The 12,961-nt window shown below is 48.9% G+C and overlaps 1 protein-coding gene across 2 annotated transcripts in view; it reads right to left on the bottom strand.

Annotated features, from left to right (window-relative positions):
• Positions 1 to 12,961, bottom strand: part of IL16 (interleukin 16) — a 70,298-nt gene that overhangs the window by 38,350 nt on the left and 18,987 nt on the right. The window lies entirely within an intron of this gene.

Raw genomic sequence — 12,961 nt, 5'->3', positions numbered from 1 at the left:
ACAAGCACGAAATGCCTGTCCTTGGTGTCCAGGGGGCCCTGGGCACTCTCGGCCCAGGGCATCCTGGGTGGCCTCTCATCAGAGCCTGTGAGGGCGCCCCCGCCCGCCTTCCCACCTGCACACACAACTCTTCCATTCCTGCTCTGAGGTCGGGGCCTGGCAGTCACCTCCACACACATTTCCACTGTTGCTCACCAGAGACGTGGCACAGGCGGCCGGTCTGTGGGGGGGGTGCTCCGTCACTACCTGGGTGGCAGTCTCCCACAGTCACCGGGTGGGAGGAAAATGAGTGCAGCTGTAAAAGGACAACAGGAGGGATGCTCTGGTGACAGAAGTCTCTGCATGTTGACCATGAAGCCAGTGCCTTGACTGTGCTGTTACACTATCGTTTCACCAGCTACTATCAATAGAAGAAACTAAGAGACGGATCTCTCTGGATTATCTCCTTACAACTTCACATGAATCTACAATAATCTTAAAGACTTTTAAAAACTGTTTAAAAATCATATTTCCATACATCAGAAAACTGCAGTTAGAAAATGGAATTATTAAAGAGATAACATTTACAATTTTATCAGAAAATGAAGAAAGCCCAGGAACTAATCTGACGAAAAAGATGTAAGCCCTTTCTGAAGACAGTTACACAACTTACTGAAAGGTATTAACACCTGAATAATGGAGAGATACTCATGAAAACAGGAGACTTTTATATCATATGGATATCAACCCCCGCATTCATCTATAAATTTAGTGTAGCACAAAGAAAATTGCAAGTATTTTTTAGAACATCACAAACTGATCCTTACTATCAAGAAGCAAAGGGCCCGAAATAAACATACCTAAATAAGCAAAAAGAGGGAAAATCTTCCACACAAAGGAACAAAAATGACTTTATAAGAAGTAGAGTTTGGGCATGAGGGAAACAAATTGACCAATAAAACAGAACAGAGAGCCTAGATAGAAACAGCCTCACTTCCACACAGTGAAGCTCAGTTTATGTCAGACCCCAGCACTATGGGGACAGAGGGACACTTCTCCAGGTGCTGGGACAGCTGGTGAGCCATGTGGGGACAATGCCAACATACCCTATACTTCACAAACATCCATTCCTGGTGCATTAAACACATAAACATGAAAGGTAAAACTAAGAAGTTCAGAAGACAACAGCAGAGAACAGCCATTATAATAGAATGTTTAAAAAAGGATAAATTTCTTAAATAGGATGCAAACGGCACAAACTCTAAAGGACGTGACTGATAAATCCCACATGAACACAAAGAACTTCTACTTATCAATGAAAAGAGTAAAATGACAAATTAAAAACAGGGAGAAGATGGGAAAAGAAAAAGACCAAAGACCTGAAGAAAAACAGAAAATATCTGGACACATAAGAAGTCATCAGCAGGTCCCAGGTATGAGGAAACAAGTGATCAGAGACGTGCCCGCGGCAAGAAATATGGAAACCAACTGAAAGGCCCAGGGCTGGAAAGAGTTTAGAGGCCCGGTGATACCAGGCACTGACGAGGACGCCCAGCAACAAGAGACCCCGCCTGCTGAGGGAGGTGGAGGACCACTTGGTACGGAGCGAGAAGCCCATGCCCCGCGGCTCAGCGGTGCCACCCCAGCTTCACACTCTGCTGAAACCTGCCGGCGCCCAAGGAGGCACACGTGAGCATCCAGGGCAGTGGTCTCTGACTGAAGGGGAGAGATGGTAAAGGTGCCGCATGTCCACTGACAGCGGAGTGGGTAAATGAAGTGTCTGTGTTCACCCAACAGATATCTCAAAGCAAAGAAAATCAATGACCGATGACAAAACAGAACAACACGAATGAACGAACATTGGGAACACGACTGAGTGACAGAGGCAAGTCTACCGAAGAGGAATCGCTGTGCATTTCCGTCGCCTTCAAAACTCAGCAGAGCTGAGACTTCCATTTCCAGGCCTCAGTTCTCCATTTCTGCTGAACACAGCCAGGCACCCCAGAAACGACTCCAGGGGCCAAGAGGCCACGGCTGATGGCCAGCAACCTCGGGACTTGAGGACTGAGAAATGGTGACTCCCCGTGCTTTCTTTTCACCCACGATGTACCCTAACTACGCGCTGGGGGCCTGCCACCCACAGCTGCCAAGAGGCAAAGACAAGCTATAAAACTGAAACAAGGCTCTCTGGGCCTGGCTAGTGAGCGGGACAGGGGAAGAGCTGTGGAGACCTGGCGGGAGCCGCGCCCCACCCCGGCCCAGTGCGAGGGTTCAGGCAGGGCTCCCATCTCCCTGTGGTGGTGGTGACAGCGAAGCCCCAGGCTGACCCAGCGCCCTCTATAACGAGGACACAGGCAGGTGGAGGACCCACCCAGCGAGGCACCGACAGCAGCATGCTTCACGACCCTGCCCCCACCCAGGGGCAAAAGTGACCCAGGCCGGCAGCTCCTGCGTCACCCCCAGAAGCAAATGGTCACCTGTGACCGGGCCAGCTGGACAGTGACCCCCACGCAGTGGGCAGGGCTGCAGGGGAACGCAGTGGGCAGAGCGGCCCAGTGAAGGCTCTGAACACGAAGCTGCACGCACCCCGCCCCCGCGCTCCCCAGCACCTTCTCACCAAAGCCCTGCCAGCCAGCCGCAAGGAGCCCAGCTGCCCCCAGGCACACTGCTCCTGCCACCTCTGACAGGGAAGCTTCACCAGGGCTCACGTGGAGTGTGGGAGACAGGGAGCTGCAGGGACCAGAGCTTCCTGTGCGAGGACCACCCCTGCTGCCTGCCCCTCCCCCTCCCCCCTCCACACACAGGGCATGCGGCTGGTGCCCCAGGAGTCCTGGAGCCCACGGTCCTCCCAGGGGCTGCTCTGCAGTGGTGGGAAGAGGCAAATGGCCAGAGGATTAGGTTTCCCAGTTGTCAAGGAAACCTAGGCCTCCAAGCCACAAGCTGAACTGCTCAAAGGCAACGAGAGGAAAGGCCTCGTCTGCTCATGGGGGCCGTGGCCACCCTGTCTCCACCCACGGCACAGATGGCTGATCTGACCTCATCACAGCCTGAGTCACGCTACATGAGTGGCAACTCTGCCTAACCAACATTCTGAATTCGTGAAAAAATAACAAAATGAAAGCTGGATTTTCCACACTGCTGAAGCCGTTCCCTTGTGGACCAAAGCGTTCTGCACTCTTTTAGGGGCGCAGCCCCAGAGGGAGGGCCTCGCACGTGTCCGGTCTCATCTGGAGCTGTCCTATTCCCAGGGTCCAGCGACTCTGGACCCCAGCCAGTGGGAGCGCCTGAAGCTATGTCCAGTGTAAGGCCACGTGCTGGCTCAGAAAGGCAACGCGAGCTCGGGCTGCGCCCGCAGACACCTCGCCCCAGGGGCGGCCGCACAGCGCTCACCACGGCGCCCCGCCATCCCCCCCTCACCCCCCACAAGTGTTTACAGAGCCCATCCGCTGCCATGAAGCATGCCAGCTCCAGAGTCAGTGAACGTGGGGCTTCAGGCCTGTTTGGGAAACTGAGAAAATGACGTGGGAAGCCTCGGATTGCATCGCGGAGCTCGTGCACCCAAAGCCACCTCTCCCCTGGGATTGTCCTATGGAGAGCCAGTCATGCCACTGGTGTGCACGTCCCTCGGCTAGAAGGGGGCCAGGTGGCTGTTTGCTGGGGTGCAGAGGCGACAGTCAGAGAAACGCAGGTGTCTATACGTTTGCACATAAGGAAGGCCCTGTGTGGTAACCGTCAGTCCTGGGAACAGGAGGAAGGGGACCATGGCCAGAAGCCAAAAGAGGAAGTGATTCTCCCCGTGCTTCCACACCCCGGGGCACAACTCAGACGAGTCCCAGGGTTCACGTGAACGTTACTGTCTAAGTGCTTACAGGGGACAACACATGTTTTCAAACGTATTTCACCTTGACTGATAACTTTTGAACAGTAGACACTGGGCGTGGGGCGCTGCACGGCGCCCCGTCCCTGCTCCGGCCCGTGTCGGCGGCCGGGCTGCTCAGGCAGGAGGCACGTGCCCGCCACGAGTCAGAGGATGCAGGAAGGAATGAAGACCAGGAAGGGGAGACGTGGATTACCATGGGCGACTCCTGAGGCTGCAGAACCACACGCAGAACCGAAACGCGTGACAGTAACATCGGGAAACGGGCAGGCGGAAACAGGGTTATGTGTTCCAGGTCTTAGTACTGAGTGAGAATTGACAGAGTGCTAATTTACATGACACTCTGGAAGAACAGTAAGATGTCTACTTAACAAGCCGTCTAAAGGGGAAATGCAGTAGTAAAAAATACATTAATCTAAAGGAGGGCAAGAGAAAGAAAGCAAAATGTAAACCTTCATGGACAACTACAAACCAGAAACTAAAACAGCAGATAGAGGCCCAAATGCATCTGCAATTTCATTAGATGTAACTTGTGTCATTATCCACTATTTTAAGATAAACTCTGAAAGATGGATAAAAAAGATGTGTAAAATGTGATTATCAAACAACCTAATATCCTGTCTCAACAAATTCCATTGATGAAAATCATTCACAATATGTTCACTTATCTAACTACAGAAAAATCGATGTAGGATTAATAGCAAGAGAAAGAAACCTAGGAAGTCCTCAACTACCTGGAAGTTAAATAATACATTTCTAAATAAACCACAAATCGCACAAGAAATCACAGCAGAAAAAGACTCACCTCCATATTTACCTATCAAGGTAGCGAGCTACAACAATGAAAATATAGAATATCAAAATTTGTAGAAGGTACTAAATTTAGAGAGAAATTTATAGCCTTAAATTAGAAAAAAGAAAAGCTGAATATTAACCACCCAACCTTCCATTCTTGAAAAATCTAGAAAAAAAGGACAAAAAATTAGAATGTAGAAGAAAACTAATAAAGAGCTGAGATAAATTAAGTAGAAAACATAGGACAGAGAAACTTCTACAAAATCAAAAGCTTCTTTGAGAAGACATAAAATACATCCCTGTAATGATTGAAAGATTATTTAAGAGAGGGGGGGTGGGGAGGGATGGAGAAGACAAAGAATGAATATCAGAAATGAAATGGGCATCGCTACAGCTCCGACCATGGTCTTCAAAGTAACACACACACACATGCATGGAAACGGGAAATCTGAGCAAGGTGAGTGGGTTTTTCCAATGTCAATATGCTGTTTGTGATACTGAACTACAATTCTGTAAAATGTTACCTTTGGGGGGAACCGGCAGAGGATACACAGGCTCCCTCTGCAGCACCCTTTACAACCTCGTGTAAATCTACAATTAATCTCAACATTTTTAATTAAAATGCACTAAGGTATTATGAACTTTATGTTAATAAATTTAGAAATTCAGATGAAAGAAAAATTCTAAAAATGCATCTTACTAAAACTGACATATGGGATAAAATTTTTTAAAAAAACTGAATAGTCCTGCGTCTATTAAATAGATTCAATAATAATTTAAAAATTTTGCACAAAGAAACCTCCAGGCCCAGATGGCTTGCAGGTGAATTCTTCTAACCACCAAAAAAAGTATAGTCAAACTACTTCAGAGGCTGGAAAGAGGAAATATTTCCTAATTCATTTCATGAAGCCAACATACCTGCAATATGAAAACCAGACAAGGACCTTAAAAAAAGGAACATTTTAGGTTAATCTCTCTCACAAACACAAATGGCAGAACTCACACACAAAATAGACACGTATCAAGTCTACAATTATTTTAAAGGATGATATATCATGACCAGGTTGAGTTGATTCCGGGAATGCAACGGTGTTTTAACATTCAAAAAAGTCCATCAATGTCACCCGTATTAATCAGAATAAAGTGGAGAAATCCATGAGATTTTCTCAGTAAAGACAGAAAAAAAAATTCATCTGATGAAACTCAGCAATTCATGAGGGGAAACACAAATCATTTCCAACTGTAAATAGAGGAAACTTCCTCAGTCCAATAAAGAGTATTTTTTAAAAAAAATAAATGTATAGCTAACATCATGCTTATTAAGAGAACAGTGAAACTTCATCCACCTCAGGAATGAGACGAGGACACCCACTGTCTCTGCTTCCGCCCAGCACTGCAGTGGATGGAGGCCCTGGCCAGTGGCACGGGGCAGGGAGAGTAAACACTGGAAGGCACAAACAGAAGCCTGATTATTCAGAAAGGGCCAAAAATGAACAGACGGATAACTGCTAAGGAAATTGAATCACTAATCAAAAAACTCCCAACAAACAAAAGTCCTAATCCCGATGGCTTCACAGGTGAATTTCACTGAACACTCAAAAAAAAAAAAAAAAAAATTAACACCTACCTTTCCCAAACTATTCCAAAAAACTGAATGGAAGGGAAATCTCCCAAGCTTGTGTTAGGAAGCCGACATTACCTTGATACCAAAACCAGACAAAAACATTACCAAAAACACAAAATCACAAGCAAATATCTGTGATGACATAGATGCAAAAACCCTTATTAGCAAAATAAATTCAGCAATACATTAAAAAGACCATACACCAGTATCAAGTGGTTTAATATCCACAAATCAATTAATGTGATAGAGCACATAAAGAAAATGATAAAAATCACGTATCAATAGATGCACAAAAAGTATTTGACAAAATCTAACATCCATTTATGATAAAAACTCAGCAAAGTGGGAATAGAGGAAACACACCTCAACATAATAAAGGTCATATTTGACAAAACTACAGCTAATGTCATATTCGATGGTGAAAAGCTAAGGTATTAGATCAGAAAAAGAAAAAACAAGGATGTTCACTTTCACATAGCCAAAGCAATCAGTCAAAAATAAATAAAATAAAAGGCATCCGAATTGGAAAGGAAGTGAAACTGCCATTATTTGCAGATGACATGGTACTATGTATAGAAAACCCTCAAGAGTCCACCAAAAAACTATTAGAACTGATAAATGAATTTAGTAAAATAGGATAAAGAATATTGAGAAATCGGGTGCATTTTTATATAACAATAATGAACTATCAGAAAGAGAAATTAAGAAAACAATCCCATTTACAATTGCATCAGAGAGAATCAAATATCTAGGGGGAAAAGTTAACTGAGGAGGTAAAAGACTGTATTCGGAAAACTATAAGACAGTGAAGAAAGAAACTGAAGAAGACACATACTGTGCTAATGAGTAGGAAGAACTAACTTCTTTAAAAATGTCTGCACTGCCCAAAGCAACCTATAGATTCAATGCAATCTCTATCAAAATACCAAGGGAATTTTTCACAGAACTAGAAGAAATAATCCTAAAATTTATACAGAACCACAGAGACCCCAAATAGCCAAAGCAGTCTTGAGAAAGAACAGTTGGAGACATCACGCTACCTGATATTAAACTGTAGCACGAGGCTAGAGTCATCAAAATGCCATGGTCCTGGTGTAAAAGGCACACAGATCGATCAAACAGCAGAGCTCAGAAGTAAACCCACACCTGGATGATCAATCTGTGACAGAGGAGACGAGGGTACGCAACGTGGTGAAGACAGTCTCTTCAATAATTGGTGTGGGGAAAACTGCACAGACATGGAAAAAAATGAAATGACCACTTTCTTACAGCCAACATAAGCATAAACTCTAAACGAATTAAAGATTTAAATGTAAGACCCCAAACCACAAAACTCCTAGAAGGTAACATAGGCAGGAAACTCTTTGCCATCGCCCTTAGCAATGTTTTTGGACATGTCTCCTCAGGCAAGGGAAACAAAAAGTAAGTAAGTAAACAAATGGGACTCCATCAAACTAAAAAGTTTTTTTCATAGCAAACGAAGCCATTCACAAAACGGAAAGAGCCTACTGAATGGGAGCACATATTTGCCAGCGATCATCCAGTAAAGAGTTAATATTTAAACTACATAAGGAACTCATACAACTTAACACCAAAAACAACCCACAGAAAACAAAACAAAAAAAACAATCTGATTAAAAATCAGGCAGAGAACCTGATTGACATTTCTCCAAAGAGGACATACACATGGCCAACAGATAAATGAAAAAATGTTCAACCTCACTAACCATCAGAGAAATGCAAATTAAAACCACCATAAGATATCACCTCGCACCTGTCAGAATGGCCATCAAAAAATCAACAAACAAGTGCTGGCCAGGATGTGGGAATCCTCATGCACTGCTGGTAGGATTATAAATTAGTGAAGCCATAATGAAAAATAGTACAAAGTTTCTTCAATGGAATATTAGCCATAAAAAAGAGTCAAATCTTATCATTTGTGACAACATGGGTGGACCTAGAGGGCATTATGCTCAGTGAAGTAAGTCAGACAGAGAAAGACGAATGCCATATGATTTCACTTATATGTGGAACTTCGAGAACAAAATAAAGGAACGAACAATAGAAACGAACTCATAGATACAGAGAACCAACCGATGGTTAGCAGAGGGTAAAGGATTTGGAGGGGTGGGTGAAAAAGGCAAAGGAATTAAGAAGTACAAACTGCCATTTACAGACATAGTCACGGGGTGCAAAGGCCGGCGGAGGGAATGTGGTCAGTAATATCATGGTAACTGCGTGTGGCGCCAGGTGGGCAGTGGGCCTACTGGGCGGCGGCGGGGGGGGGGGCGGTCATTGTCTAAGTTATGTCAGGGTCTAATCACTACACTGTACACCTGAAGCTAATGTAATCCTAAATATGAACTGTAATGGAGAAATATTTTAAGTAGTCAACAAATGATTGTGTATGCTGAAAAACAAAAAACTACAGTCACACTGTGGGGAAATATATTATGTAAAGAATTGGGAGATTGAACATTGTGAAGACTCAGTTCTTTTCAAATAGATCTATCGAGTCAATGCAATTCCAATAAAAATTCCAACAGAACAGCCAAGTTTACTTTGAAGAAAAAAGCTGGAGGACTTACATCACCAGATACCAAAAAACTTATAGGCCTGTCAAAATTAAAACTTTATGACATCACTGCAAGAAAAAATGATATGAGACTAATGGATCAGAAAGGAGTCCAGAAATAGACAGACAAGACAGACAGACAGACAGACATGGTTCTCGACCCATACAAAAGGACGACACGGTGTGATGGCACAAGGACGAGCATTTCTAAAAGCAGTGTGAGGTCAACTGGACAGCAAAAGTATTTTTCATTTATATCTTACAATGCATAGGAAAATCTATTTCATATGAATTTAAGATTCAAATATGAAAAGTAATACACAAGGCTTCTTGAAGCAGCATGGGCCAGTGTCTTTATGGTCGTTCGGAAGACAACAGCTTCTTCCAAAAGACCCCTCAGTAAATGCGAGGCCAGGCTAGACCTGCAGGATGAGTGTCTCCCTGCTTCTAGGCTTTCGCCTACCCGCCTGCACCTGCTCTGGCTCCCTCCTGACTCTCCAGGAGGCCCCTCTTTTGCCCTCCGTGCGCATCTGCAGAGCCGTAGGCAGCTGTGCGCAGGGCGGGCCTGAGCTTGCCCTGAGCCCGCTCCTTGCTCTCAGACTGCTTCTGCGTCACAGTCATGCAGCTGGACCCGTCCAGGATCCTCCCCACCACCAAGGGCACAATCCTGTTTCTGACTCCCTGGAGGACAGCTCGCAGCAGGTGCTTCCCCAGTGTTTGAAGAAAAAGGAGGAAAGGAATGGGGCACGAAGCGGGAGAGAGAGCGCAAGAGGGGGAGTCTGAGCGGACTTCAGCTCCCCTGGACTGGCCATGGCCATGGCACACGAGCAGAGGGCACGGTAAACTGCTCTCTCCCGTTGGGAACAGACAGCGGCCTGGAGTAGCCCAGAGCCTCCGCAAAGGTCTGAGCGGCGTGTGTGTCCGTTAGGTTAGGGAGTCTGGCCTCTAACATACCCCTGTCTGAACTCCTCCCCAGACCTGGCAGTGCCCTGAAGGAGCCCTGGGCACCTTCGGTGGGACACAGCTCAGGCGCTGCCACGCTCGGCTCCGCGTCCCTGGGCCATGAGCCACTTGCCAGGCTGTGCCAAGCACAATACAGCCAGTGAGGCTTTTTTAAACTGGTCTTTATAACTTCCCCGTTGTTCACATTCACGCTGGGCGTTCTAGAGGAGACGCTGATGTCACCACCCGCCTTCCAGATGCTGTCTTGGAACCAGTGTGACCATGCCATTGCTGAGGCCCAACTAAGTCATGCCTGGGTGCAGCACTAGGCAGGAGGCAGGACAGAGGCAGGTCTCCACAAGATGGGACCGGTTGTCACCCTTGACCTTTCTGCCCTGGCACTTTTGATAAGGGACCTGCTCAGACAGCTCAATCCTTCACTTGCTTCAAACTCATTAATGGACAGGTAAGGATCACCTGTGCTGCTTAAAAAGGGAAAAGACAGCAGGTTCTGACGTGGCCAGCACAGTCCACCTGCCCGTCACCCCGCCCCCCACGCTCGGCCAGGGTGGAGCCCCTGGCACGCCTTCTGCGCGTTCAGACCCCTCACCAGGATGGGTTTTGCTTGGATGTCCCACTCTCAACAGCACTTGGGGACTTCCTTCCCCATCCACAGCTGCACGTCCCTGCTGAGCATGCCCCTGGCCTCCCCCACACTCCTGCAGCCACGTCTGGAAAGAGCGATGGCCTGCCTCGTCCCTGTCTCCTTCGCTGGCCTACGATAGCGCAAGAGCACCGACTCTCACTGCCTGGCACGCGGAAGCACTCATCACGCCACTGAACTCGATTACCTAATTGCTCAGGATCACGCAGTGCCCCCATCCCAAGACAAAAAGAATAATAATACTCATCAAGCAAGTGCTAGGTGCGCTGGACTGTTTCAGGGAGATCTTCTCACAAGTGATTCATTGTAACGCACACTGCACACGTCGCTAAGGTCCTGCGTTTCACAGGTAAGAGAGCCGAAGCAGAGAAGTGACGTGGCTTGCCCGGGACCACGTGGTACCAAGTGAGAAAGCTGGACTTGCACCCACATGGGCAGCAGTGCCACCGGCCCCGCCCCCGCAGTGACAGCACTGCTGGCCACCTTGCCCCCAGGGCTCCCGGGGAAGAGATGATGGGACAGGACCCATGGGAACGTGTTTCAAAGCACAGTGTGCATGTATGAGAGACAAAGCAATGGCCTGGGGAAGCTTGTCCTGGACCACTGTCCCCTGCAAGCAGTCCCCCGGCTTCCACAGGCATCCAGCGTCCTGCTGCAGGACCACTGACGTGCACGGAGTGCCCGATGCTGCCGGGGACCCCGACAGGGCTGCCTCAGCCCAGGCCTTTGCCTGTGCAGTCCCCTTGGCCCGCTCACTGTCCTCCTGGGCACCTCTCGCCCATTTGCTGACCACTTTTCCAGCCCCAAGAGCTTCGCACTCAGAGCTCAGCACCTCCTTTACCCGAACTGCAGGGTCAAAACTTGCAGGTGAACTCGCGCCCGTCCCTCGCTTGCACCCCACATCCCACATCCTTCCGTCTGCAAGTCCTGTGTGCTTTGCCTCGAAACTCTGTCCCGACGCGACCCCGCTCGGGCCTCTCCCGCTGCCTCCTGGGCACAGCTGCAGGGCTGCCCGACGCGCCCCTGCACCCGTCAAGCCCCGTCCGGCTGGCAGCCTGAGCACTCCTGTCCCCCGTTCAACCTTCCCACTTCCTCCTCTCCTTCTGAGAATAACACTCCAAGTCTGGCCACGGCAAGCACCCTGCTTTCATCTGCTATCAGTCCCCCTCTCCCTGCCCTGCAGGCCCTCTGCCAGGCCGCTCCTCCCAGAGACGCCGACATGACTCACTGCTCTACTCCTTGCTCAAACGCCACTTTTAGAGAAGCCTCTGTGATCACCTTCTCAAACAAGGCAGCGAGCCCCTGCCGCCCTCTGTCCCCTCGCCCTGCTCACTGGTCTCAGGGCCCTTCGCTGCCGAGCATCAGAGTTAACACACATCTCACCCCACCGGGACCAAGGCGGCAGGGGGCACAGACAGTCTGCCCGGCTCTGCCTGAGGCCCGAGTGGGCACAGCCCAGTGCCCCCTCACCATGTGCTGACTGGGCGCACACCAGCCCCGGGACGGCCTCCCTCCTCTGGAGTCCCCACAGCCCCCAGGTGTTTTTCCTGATCCACTTTAGACAACGTCCCTGCCATGTCCACGCAGAACGGCTGCTCAGGCCACACGCGCACAATGAAGCAGAAACGAGCGACATTCGTCATGGAGTCTGCTGGACTCAGGACGACTTCTGAGTTCCGTTTGCCTGCACTCTAGCCTATGTCGTGGAGACCGTCTCTAATGCATGTGACTCTCGGCTGCCGGACTGCAAACAGGTCACATGATTCATGGCAAACCAGAAGCCCATCCGGGCTCCTCCAATCCCCTGGGGCTGTGGGTCACCTTCCACCCTAACATGCAATAGAGTCATATTGTGGGAGACGGAGCAGCCCGGGCCAGGTGGGCCCTGCAGGAAGCTGCCTGTGTCTGGAGATGACTGGGGCTGTCCCCTCTATGTGACCCCCGACCTGTCCCACGATGATGTTCATCAGACACATGCTAAGCGATGATTTTCTCCTCAAGGAGACCAGCTGTGCGAAGGGACCAGGTCCTCCACAGGTGCTGGGAAGCCTTCCCTGCTGGCTGCTGAAAGTCACGTGCCTGTGCCCAGTGGGACATCCAGTGGGGGGTGGGAGAAACCCTGGGGCTGGCCCATCACCGAGTGAACCCAGCTAATACCAAGGTTTGGGGCTGTTCAAACCCTTGAGAAATCCCACCTCTAACAGAAGGCTGAAGACCTAGCACCTGAGGGACAACGGGAGGGTCAGATTCTTTAGTCAGCCTCTATTTCATGGCACCCTGTAATTTCTACTTCTTTGTGACAGCAAAAATGGAAACATGGTCCCAGCGCAAGAGAAAACACTCTTCAGGCACTCGGTCCTCCGTCCCCGCTTTCCTTGGGGCTCCACGTACCCCTTCGGCACTCACGTCTGTGCGGAAGGGGGACAGGAGGCTCGTGGGAACGCTCCCCACACGCATTCACGCACCCAGGGGCCCCTGCCCTGCCTGACATAAGGTACCCGCCTC

The sequence above is a fragment of the Rousettus aegyptiacus genome, unplaced genomic scaffold (genome assembly GCF_014176215.1).
Source record: "Rousettus aegyptiacus isolate mRouAeg1 unplaced genomic scaffold, mRouAeg1.p scaffold_m13_p_14, whole genome shotgun sequence".
In the NCBI taxonomy this organism is placed as follows: Eukaryota; Metazoa; Chordata; class Mammalia; order Chiroptera; family Pteropodidae; genus Rousettus; species Rousettus aegyptiacus.
This window is presented reverse-complemented; position numbering and strand designations above follow the sequence as displayed.